This window comes from Cyanistes caeruleus, chromosome 1, assembly GCF_971803275.1.
Source record: "Cyanistes caeruleus chromosome 1, bCyaCae1.hap1.1, whole genome shotgun sequence".
NCBI classification, from domain to species: domain Eukaryota; kingdom Metazoa; phylum Chordata; class Aves; order Passeriformes; family Paridae; genus Cyanistes; species Cyanistes caeruleus.
In genome coordinates this window covers 137,084,286-137,096,349 of record NC_141701.1, presented here as the reverse complement: position 1 = coordinate 137,096,349, position 12,064 = coordinate 137,084,286, and positions in this window count along the sequence as shown.

Sequence of the window (12,064 nt, the reverse complement as noted above, 5' to 3'; positions counted from 1 at the left end):
ATTTTCATCTAGGATTCATCCATATTAGAGGAAAACAAGCACATTCAGACAGAGATCATGTTCAGAAAAAGGCATTTGAAAAAAGTCCTGGCCATCATGCTCTGGACGTGGGATTGATCATGATTCCACTGACTTTGATGGGAGCTTGTTTCTCTCACACCTCACTGATCAGGGCCTGTGAAGTTTCATGAGGTGGCTTCTCCTCTCAGCCTTAGCAGCAGTCGTGTAGAGAGTGCATGTACTTGGTCCTGAAGGATTTAGAACACTGTTGGGTATTCTTGTTTACTATCTTGTGTGAAGTAGACATGCATCTCCCTAGTCAGCCTAAATCAAGACCACAGGAGTGTTAGAGATTATGAAACAGAGAGGCTGAACAATTTTTAATACCTACTTGGAAATATGTTTGAAATTACAAAACCTAATAGACTTGTCACAGACCATTTTAAAGTTAAATCTTCACAGGTGTTATTTTTTGAGCTTCATATTCATAGGTTCTCTTGCTTCAGTCAGAGCTCCCATAATTGGGTTGAGGTTTTCCATTGGTATGGGACATATGGGAGCGCTTCTAGGAAATTATTTACATCATAGTCTGTGACAGATTTGTAATTTGCTTTTTTTTAAAATATATAATTGATTTAGTTGACTGTAGTAAAAAGTATCGTATTTCCTAAAGGCTTTTAAAGTACTATTTGTTGTTGTTGTATGATTATTAACAAGTTGATACAACTGGGATACTGATTCTGATCAGGCATGTCTGTCAATTCCTGACACAAAATCCTTTTCATATTCTGCAAGCTTACACTTTTTAAAAATCTTTTTCCTTGCACAGAAAGAGCACTTTAAGTTGAATATCAGCATGAGAGAGTTTGTTTTTTGAAGTTTTTTTTAATATAGTTAGTATTCAGGGCTGAATCATACACTGTCAGGTGTTTAAAACAAAAAATTGGCAGTAATTCTTATATATGGTTTTGCAGTTGTTCAGTAATAGAAATCCTGCTAGACGTTTGTGCTGCTCACTGCCTTGTTGTGAGATTAATTGCTGTAACTCATGAACCCAAGATGCTCTGCTGTAGAATACTGACTCTTCCTTAAGTATTGTTGCTAGCGTGAGTGGAATGGATACTCCGTTGCAGGGAACGTGGGGCGAAAGATGAGCTGCCTTTTTAGTAGAGACTGCCATCTGGAAAGAAAGAAGCATCCTTGTTATCCTTGTCCATGGTAAAGTGATGTGAGACAATTCAAATGAACTTTTTAGAATGGTCATAATTCTCTGTTGTAAGGGTCACTGAAGCAAGCTGAAAAAAGGAAAACCCAGTCCATGCTGTCAGTCACAAGGAATGTGATACCTGATTGCAGCCAGGTTATCTTTAAACACAGGCTCTCAGGTGCAGCTGGAAGCAGCGTAGCTGCTGCAGGACTGGGTTCAGTGAGGGTTGGTTTACCCTGCCAGGAGCAGTTGGCCCTGTGCACACACTTAGGAAATCTGATACACTCTGGAGTCACTTGACTTGTTAGAAAAGTGTGACCTCTTCCTGTTCTTTAAACTCAGGGAATTATAACCCCATAAGAAGGATATTTATTTAAAATCCTGTACTGTTTAGTGTTTTTTCTCTGAAGCCTAAAGTGTTCTTGTTTTAGATTCAGGTTGTTCAAGTTCAAGTACCTGTGAGCAAAAATACGGATGCCCAAGTTCCACTGAAGCCCACAAGCCTTTAAGTTGTTGGTATTCACTGTGTAGTACAAGTCAAATGCAGTCTTAATCCTTCAGTCAAGTTGCAAACTTTGTGGCTCCTCTTACTTTAAATTATTTGCACGAAGTATTGCTTGCTCAGCTTGGAATGTGCTTTCGATTTTCTGTTTGTTTGTTTTTTAATGAAGTATTCCTCTGAGGCCTCCCATGGCACTTTGCCATACACATTCATGGTGTGCATGTAGAATGTTTTCTTTGAGAATATCACAAGGAAACTACCTGTACAACAGTTTAACTGAAACAAGATTCAGTTTTATGCCATGCTGGTTTTGTTTTTAAAAGTGTTTAAAATGATGCATATATAAATATATATTTATATAGGATATATAAACAAGTGCTTCCAATGAACTGATCACATAGTACCTTACAGAGAATGTTAATATCTTTATCCCCTTGACTGACAATAACACTCAGTAGTAATCTGCCCCAAATAAGGGACATATCTGGAAATGGAGGCTTTGCTTTTTCAGCTTCAATTGAATGCTCTGACTTGGACTGGTTCCCAGAGATTCATGTCTTGTTTGGTGTTTTGACATAAACAGACAGGATTATGCATTCTCAACCTGTGTGTTGGGGGAAGGGATAGATAGAGGCACACTTCTTTGCTGTTGCTTCCTCCACATTGCATGCAGCACGATGATGATGTTTAAATGTGTTACTCCTTTCTTCATAGATAGACCCTGCATGACAAGGTATCCCAACTCCTGAGCAGCTGCTCTCTCTTCCCGGGCCTGCTCTTTCCAAGCCGGTCCTTTGGGACCTGACTGTAGGAGGTGGGGCACAGGAACAGAAAGAACTTTTAATGCTAGTTGCTAATTAATTACCTTTAAAAGCCTAACCTTTTTCAGATACCTTGCCTTTATAGATCCTATTGTTTTATCGGGTTGCTTATTACTTATCCTAGTCCATATAAGACCACCAGGTTTTTTAGGCATGGAGGCTCCTTGATGCTTAAAAGTAGTGGGAGGTCTGAATTCTAGTTTACCTGTAACAGCATACAAAGCACATATAACAGCAGCAGGATGTGAGGCAGCCATATTCCACCACAGCTTGTTTTGGGTTAATGGATGGAAGTAGTATGGCAGTGAAGAACTCTAAGGTATCTGGATGGATGGGGCTCCTCTGTAGTGAAAAGAAGCTGGCTGTATGAATTTGGATTAAGAACTACTTTAACCTAGGACAGATGGCACCTGACAGCAGTATTCATATATTCATGTATACATATATCTACATACTCATGCATTAAAATGTATATATAAGTATACTCAGCATTTTCCTAAGTATAGAGAGTTCTTGGTAGAAAGCTCTCTAATACTTCAGTATTATCTGCCATTAGAAAACACAATTTAAACAAGCTGGACATTAACAACTTGCATGAGGTTGTGTACGCTGTTTTTTCAGTAGTCTTCACAGTCTTGCTTCCACATAAGCCATCATTTGTAGCACCATCCTCATCTTTCTCCTGCAACAGCTTTTGTTGCCTCTATTTCCCAGCTCCTTGCTTACCATGTTTTTAGTTATTCCAAGCTGCTGACCAGAAACATGCTTCTCTTCTGACATGTGGTGGATCAGAGATGCTTTCAGCATCTTGATACTGTCCAGACATGTTCTGGCACACTTGGAAAAATTGCAAGATAAAGAGATTACATTCAATTTGATAGTTCCCCAAAAGTTATGGTTGGATGGGGTGATAATATTATATTCCAGAGAAGTAACAATCACCTGATCTGAGTTTCATTAAATTCAAAAAAATTTCATTCAAAAAAAGGGTGTAGGTCAAAGCAATGGATGGATGGGAATTTTCCTGATATGCTATGGAGATTAAAGAACAGAAGTTTATTTTGTCTGTCATCGAGGATAAATAATATAATCTTCTGCAGAAAAAGGTCTGTATGAGATGCTGTAATTTAATTAGTATTAAGGCTGTGTTCAGAGTGATGTGAGTTTGTTCCAGAAATGTTTGCTCTGTGTTTGAGAAAAAATTAGGAAAAGGAATAGAGTGCTGAATCTTGCAGATAATTGAGGCATTGAGGAAGCTGTTATAGGTCACCTGTGTCTTCTTCAAAGCTCTGAGTGTGACCCATATTGCAGATTAATAAATACATGCTAAGACAGAGTGGAGTATGGCACAGTAATGCTACTCAGAAGAACTTACTTCAAGGCATTGCATGTATTCAGCAATTTTCTCTGCAATCCTACTCTATTTTACAGCCTAATCTATTCCCAACTAAGATGTGCTAGAGATAAACATTGCAGATGCCTTTTTGTGCAGAGGGTAAGGAGAGGCAATTAAAAGTCTGCATGCTGTGAAGTCTCTGGGTGCCAACAGTGTCTGCACAGATTTTTACAATGTTTTAGGGAACAATTGGATTTTCCGCTGTCTGGGATGAGTGAATGCAAATTGTTTTTGAACAAGGACAGTAACTCAGGTATTTTCACTCTGGCTGAAGTCCTGCTGGTTTGCATAAAGGTTTCCATTTTTATTTACTGATATCAAAGTCTTGGTGACCGAGTGGCTCCTCCAGATCAGATGATGTTTTATTAGAACGCATCATTTAATTTCCGACAAAGAAAGAGCAAACTTTTGATAATGCAGTGCAAAAACCTGGGGTAGGGCAGTATCTTGTATTGGCCTCCATCAAAGACAAGGAAAAGCACAAAAGGACAAAACTGCCGGCTGTGGTCTGAATCAAATGGGGTTGCCTCTAAGAGTAGCAAGTGAGAGGGCTTTTCTTTCTTTTAACTTGCTCCCTCCTACATCATTACTGGGCTAAGTAAGACAAGAATTTTCTTTGGAATAATAATAAATGGGATAATTTGCTTCAAGAAAAGCTAGTTCCACATAGGAGACAGTTAAAGCCGCTCCATGGGAGCTTTATTTACTTTTTTCTTCAAAAAATTTTCATAATTCAAATTCTAAAAGCAAGCAGCCATTGCAAGGAAAAGGGAAACAACAAAATGTTGTGTTTGCTTGTCATCGCAGACCTTTTATACTTACGTAACTTCACTCCTATGTGCAGTTTCTTGGATTCAAGTATTGCTTGTCCAAAACATGGATTTTTGGTCTCAGATCTGTTCAGTCGAATATTCCTTTTCTTATTTTAGATAAACTTAATAAAGCAGTATACATTGTTACTTATATTGTATGCACAGTATATAGACATATTGTATATTACTTATATAATAAGTATGTTGTCACTTAGATAGGTATAAAATTTACCTATAACTCTTAAGTAAAAGTTTTTTTCCATTGCTTACTATGCCATGTATTACTATATATGTTACCACACGTGTAGCTGGAGTGGGGCTTGGTTGTCAGACATTAAGATGACTTTGAACTTGCAGTAGCTGATAAGTATTTTATAGTTTCAGGTGTTGGCAAATTCACAAGCAGCCAAACATCGGGAAGTATAACTTGACTTTGCAAATTTAAATTAAAACTTGCATATTGCCTTACAGGGAACTTGCCTTTGTGTAAAATAACTTCTGCATCTGCTTCTGTGGTGAGAGAGCACAGCCAAAAGTTTTAAAGAGGTATCAAAAACTATAGAACCATTTACATTGGAAAGAACTTCCCCTTAAGAACCATTAACCCAGAACTGCCAAGCCCACCACTAAACCATGTCCCTAAGTGCCACAAGTGTCTTTTAAATAAATAGTAGCTGCCTGAGATACTTGATGCTATATATCTACTACACTGGGATTCTTACATTGGGAAGCTATGATGTAACTTGAAGTTAAAAAAATCTCATTAGCAGGAGCACAAATCCCCTTAAACTAACTAAAGTAGTTGTGCAGTGTTATTTGATTTCAAAATGTAAACTTTGGATTCTTGTGCTGTGGCCTATATAAGAGCAAAGAAGGTAACAAAAAATATTTTAAAATTCTGGAATGAATTTTGAGATACTAATTAGTATTTAATAGGTGCCCAAGGATATTATGCCACAAGACTCACTAACAATTAGTGGGTCTTGTGCTCTGCTTGCTGTTGCTCTGCTTTTTGAGATTCAGGATTCTGCATGCATTTCTCAAAGGCCTAACTCCTGAAAACTGGGCATTTTCTTTGTCTTTCTTCCCCCTACCCTCTGAAGTTCTGTTTCTTGTAAAGAAAAGGCTGAAAGTACAAAAGCAAGTAGAAAGGCTTAGAAATGCCAATATAAATAATTCTAAATATTTTTCATGATTTAACAACAGTCTCACACTTCATGCTTGGCCTGATGTGTGTCTTTTTCAATGCCTGAAGCTGGTCATGGTCAAAGTCCCGTTGTTAAAAATTTCACACTGTGTTACACTTCAGTAAAGTCAGATGCAGTGACGGCTCTAAGAAAGGCACCCATAATCTGTGGCTGTAGGACATAACAGGCTTTCTGTAAAGTGTACTTAAATTCCTCTCTTAGTACCTTTAGCAACTACACCCAGCTTTCCACAGCCATTACTCAGAACTGCCAAGGAAGCCCCCTCTAGTCCAGCCTCAGTGTGATCTGCGGGTGTCAGGGGACAAGGTGTGGTTTGGAGACAGAATTCTGAAGCTTCCAGGCCAGCAAAAGCTGGAAGCCCTGTGGGATGGCAGGGGAAGGAGGGACTGTTGACTCCAGGGAGGGAGAGCATGCAGCATCAATACATGGCCTGTCTTCTGCCAGAAGAAGTATCAACCTGACATGATGCATCCCAGAATCAGGAATCTTAGAGGAACAAGTAATTTCAGGGCTGAAAAAGGCTCCAAGGGATCTCCTTTCATCGCAATGTATTTATTTACTGCAGTTGAATGCAGGAAAGGTAAATGGGAAGATGACTAAACAGAAGGGGTTTGTAGTACTTGCAGAGCTTGCTTTGGAGTCTGAAAGGCCAAAACTATGATCACAACATCTAGCTGAAGACTGAGGATGTGATTTAGGAATGGAACAATTTATCAGACTGAATCTAAAGATAGAAGTAAGTATGCTGTATAAAGGGCAGGATGAAGATATTTTAATAAAACAAGCTGATCAAGAGAGAATAAGCAACTGACAACATCCAGAGGAATTTTTCCAAGAGGAGAACATCAGAAAAGCAGCCCAAATGGTATAATTTTAATATTTTTTTTGTTAAAACACATACATTTTGTATCTAACATGGAAAATTTATCACAATAGAAATAATTGAAACCTTGGCAAAATAAACATGAATTTTTATGCCATTCCACAATTATTTTTGGTAAATGCCTTTAATTTGACCCAAACAATAGCAAGGAGGCTTTGTGGGTGTCATAATATGCAATCTAGACCTGAATGATTTGTTTCAGTCATCATAAAGAGGAGACAATAGAGGAAACATGACAGAAATATAGACAACAATGAGTAGGGTAATGCACATAATTTTGGCTCTCCTATTTTCATGGAGATCTTTGTGGTTTGCTTAAACCCTCAGCTCCAAGATTCATGTAGTAAATAATTTAAGATTTCATTACTCAAAAACAAGTTTCTAATTTCTGCAATTGAAAAAAAAAAAGCTTATATACAAAGCAAGAATAGCAAAACCACGTATTTTTAAGAGACAAAAAGTAAGATCTGCCTTTATTCTAAAAAAAAATCTAAAGGCGTAAAGATCCTGTTATTAGAGCTCAGGTCAATATTTATAGTGTGTTGGTTGCTCAGACAGACTGTTGCAAGCCTTGTATCCCATCCTTTTTCTTTCTTTGGCAACATTCTCTCAGAGCCTGCAAAATAACATACCTCTACCCTCTGTTCTCTGTGCTTTTTCCTTCAGCAGATGCTGCCAAGCCCCGCGTCTGATTTCAGTCCTGATCTGGAATAATTCCAGGGGTGTGCACAAAGCCATCTCCTTTCCTAACGGAGTGGTGGCAGGGAGGAGACTCAAAACTATTGTTCTCCCTCCCTGTGTCCCTCCTGCAGCAGCAGCCAACATTGTTCCTTTTTATTTACTTCCCCCTCTCTGTAAACCAGCAGGGCTTGCAGCAGAGGGATGCAGCTCTCCTCATTAAAGTAATTAGGCTGATTTATGAGAGAGTGGCACAGTGAAGGAGAGCTTTCCTAATACAGTGTTCCCCACGGGAGGCTGGGCACCCACCCAGCTGCTGGCAGTGCAGTGCGGGGCCTCCCTGCCAGCTCGGAATGGAGGGCCCCCATCTCTTCGACCTTTAATATCAGTGAAAATGGACAAACACATGCAATAAACACTTTCTTCCTTCATGTGATATTCTTCACAAGTTGTATGTTCCAAGTTAGTATTAGAAGCCTAATTAAAGTAATTAGAGGAGAGGGATCCTTCCTTAGTGTTAACTAGTGTGAGTTTTGGCTTCTAAAGGACTCCTCAAGCCACTTTGCTGTGTCACTGGAACAGCAAGAGCTGATAGGGCTTTGTTCCTCTCCTGCTCTGTGGAAATTTTGCATTATTTCTAAGAAAGGCTTTTGTATGATGAGTTAGGAAATTTCCTTCTTCAAGGGAAAATGTTCTGAATATCTGTTGTTCATCACATTTCCTTGATATCTTCATGGCAACATACAATGTGTCCCTGGGAAGTCCTGCTGCACTTTGGAAGTCCCATTTAAAATGTACATGGGCCTATTTAAAAACACATTTAAGCTTTTAAAAATTTATTACATGAGCAAACAAAAAATAAAATATCGTTAACAATTCTGCCTGTTGTGTTTCTGCCAGGCACCAGGACCAAGCTTGCAAAACTTGCCAGCTGTCTGCACTTCCCAGTGCAATATTTGCAGTCACCTTTATGAAAGAAATGTGCCTATCACTTGTCTTCACTAACAGGGTGGTATTTATAGTGCCTGAAGGGCAATTAAGTAATTTTGTAATCATCCCCCAAGTCTATAAGAGTGTATTTTATCCAGGAGGATTTTGATGGTGCTAAAGACATGTACAATGGCCTCTCACATTGCAAACTCTGAAAATCCTCAATGAACCCAAGGAACTGCCAGTAGTACCAAGCCAGAGAAGTGAAAGCAGTAAAAGAATGAAGTGTATGTTAAAAACTGACATGAAAAATCTTACTGCAATTGTAATCACCTCAAAATGCTTCATATCACCCACAGGAAAAAGTACATAAGTATCCAACATGTTCTGCTACCTTCATGTCTCAAATGCTCTCAGTACTCTTTAAACTGGAGCATTTGCCTCTGTATTTTGCATACACAGAACAGCAGTGCAAACTCCAGTTTCGTTCATCCCACTCCCTCATGCAAAGCCTCAGTGTATTTTTGGCTGCCACAAAGTTGATCCATGAAGAAATATACCCCTCTTTCATAGACTTGCATTCCAAAAACTAAGCAAGAACATTCCTCTTCATTTTGTAAAACAAGAGAGGTGGGAAGGGCAACCCCTGAGACCTTTACAGCTGGAAGAAGAACTTTGGTGCTTGTTGATACCTCATTAGTCTGTGTTCACCACAAAACACCATCTAAAAATGTGTCCAAACCACAACTTTATTGCTCAGGGGTCACTGTTTTGATTGGTAGGTATGCAACCTGATTTTTTGTGCCTCCAGATACAGTGATTTCTCTGATGGATGTGGGGCATTCCCATGGGAGGAGCTCATGGTGTTGCTGTGTGCAAGGGCAATCTGTGGGGAAGAGACAGCTATAAAATGGAGAAATGGTTAGAACAGTGTACAGTGTGCCTCTCTCCTAAACAATCATACTGTACTCTCTTTCCTTCTCAGAACTGCTGCCTTGGGGAGGTAACGAATTACCATTGCCATAAACCATAATCAAGATCAGATGTGCAAAGGGAAAGGCCTTGCTCAAATATCAAAGGGGTCTTAAACTGCCAAAACAGAGCAAGAAACAGAAATCCTGAGGGAATCAGAGATGTAATTTATGACTGACCTTCATTTTAACTGGGAAATGTGTGCACTTGAATGGCAATGCTCCCATGAATGCATGTTTTATTTTGTTTCAGCTTATTGGGAATCTTTGCTGCAGCAGTATTGGTTTAAGCTCACAAAGAGCCAGGGACAAGGACTCACATATGCATTCCAGAAACATTTTTCTGCACTGAGCTCGTCCCAGCAGTGACAGTGCCCGGCTTTGTCATCCCTTCTGCCACAGCACTGCCTTGCAGGGCTTGCTTCTTTGTGTTTGCATCATTGCTTGCCCAAATGACTCCACATTTTTTGCATTCTCATAACCCAATTGTATGGGGAAAAAAGTGAAGTAACAACTCTTCAAGGGGATTTTTTCTGCCACAGGAGCAGTTGATACTTGAATGAGCTCTCTGTCATTCAGAGTCCAAGCAGTAGAGATAAAAACAGACATATTAAATCTTTGCAGTGAAATATAAAATCACAGCACCATAGTGCCTCAGCTTTCCATGTGCTGCCTCCCTTTTTGAATTTCACTGGGTAACATTTGGGGACCCACTATGCTTCAAAAAACTTAGATTAAAATCTAGCTCCAAACTTGTCTTTGCAACAGACCCAAACTGCACACTAAACACTGGAGAAATTCAGATCCACATTTCCATCTGTATTCTGTATTTCATGGCCCAATTCCAGCCATAGTTTAAAACAAAGATGCTTAGCTGCTGTCAGCTGAAGTACTGTGCTGGGTTCCCTTGGCTTCCCATCAGATACGCTGTTTTAAAGCAAACACTCATTTACATCATCTCAAAATTATATTCTGAATTCTTTTAATTCCAGTCTCAAAATTATACTCAATTATTTTAATTCCAGTTAAACATTTTGATGCAAAAGCATATCTTTTAAATTCTCCCTTACACTAAACATGAACTACAAGCAGCAGAAGTGCTTAAAAGTGACGGTGAAAAGAACAGATTGTCAGGCAAGCCTGTAGAGTTGTCCATTCTGAAGAAATCTCACCAAGGTGTTAGCTATTTGTAAGTTACACTTCTTGTCTGATAATTTGAAGAAGATATCTGTCATAAATGTCATAACTCCTTCACAGTTTCCCCTCTCAGCTTCCTCTGTGAGCAGCTGTCAGTATGTGTATGAAACTAACTTTAAAACCCCCAACAGATAGGTTTGATGGCTGATTTAAACAAAATGATCTTTCAAATTGAGCTCTTTCAGGTAAATCCCCCTTTGGAGTTAATTGGATGGGAGTATTTGGGTTATGTTTCATCACTGCAAGATGTTGTTCTGCCACACAAAATATGTCCATTTTCAGTAAATACGGGGATGTCTGCAACAAATTAACTTTGGAGTTTTGGAAACACAGATGGTGTTCGTTGCACTTTCCCAAAGGGCTACATTTGCTCTAGAGAAAGCAGAGCTTTTAGCTATTCTGTTATTTTTAGGAGTTTGTTCATCCCCATAATTTCCACTTCACTAAGAAGAGATAAAATCTGATTTGCCGTTTATCTGCTACCAAGCAGGCAGATTAAACAATTCATTTTGTCACTCGCGCCGTGTTTCTGCCTCCACCGGCCTTTAATTCTAAAACTCAGTATGTCTGTAAGGGGAGCCATGGAGGTTCGGCAGCGTTCGGTGCATCCCGGGTAGGCAGAAATGCCCCGGCGCTCTTTGTGCGCTTTGGCCCGGGCCGGGCAGCTCGCCCGGACCGCCAGGAGGGGGCGGCCCTGGATTTGGGAAAATAAGCGTGAAACATTTCATAACAGCCTTTGCTGCAGCTCATGCTTATGACTATCTACACTTTTGGAATTTTCACCCCATCATGCTCTAAGAAATTTAATTTAGGACACTCCTGGGAGGGCAGAATTCCTGCGACCTTTAAACAGAACGGGCAGTGGAAGGGCAGAGCGTGCAGCAGGGCTGCATCCGTCCCACCCAAACACAGGGATCCAAGGGAAAAGGCTAACTGGGAAGCCAGTTTGGCTTTGCTTCCCTCTAGAGTCGATGCATAGACCTGGCTCCTCTGAAGAGCGATTCAGCACATACAGCTGTCAAAAGCATCGCTCAGTCCATCATCCCCTGCTCCCAGGGAAAAATATTCCGTTTTTGTGGGCAATAAAACACATGTTTTTTGTAAATCCTTTATTGTGATGCTTAAGTCATTCAAAGTGAACACTGTGAAGTAAATGACTACTTTTTCACTTACAATGTTAAAATACACACAAGATGGCTTAAAGATGTAACTTGCCAGTGACAAGTTCTGTTAAGAAGTAAGACAAATATTCTTGTGGCAGAAGTGTCACTGATTGACTGGTAAAACATGAATTCAGGGAGGAATTCTGACACCTCTCAAGTGACAAATCATTACTGCAAGTAGATCAAATTATTCTCTTCTGAATGACACATTTGACTGAACAGTGTTTATAATAAGCAAATGGTGAGTTTGAGGTACATATGAGGGCAGAGCAGCAAGCTGCTCCTGCTTGGCAGAG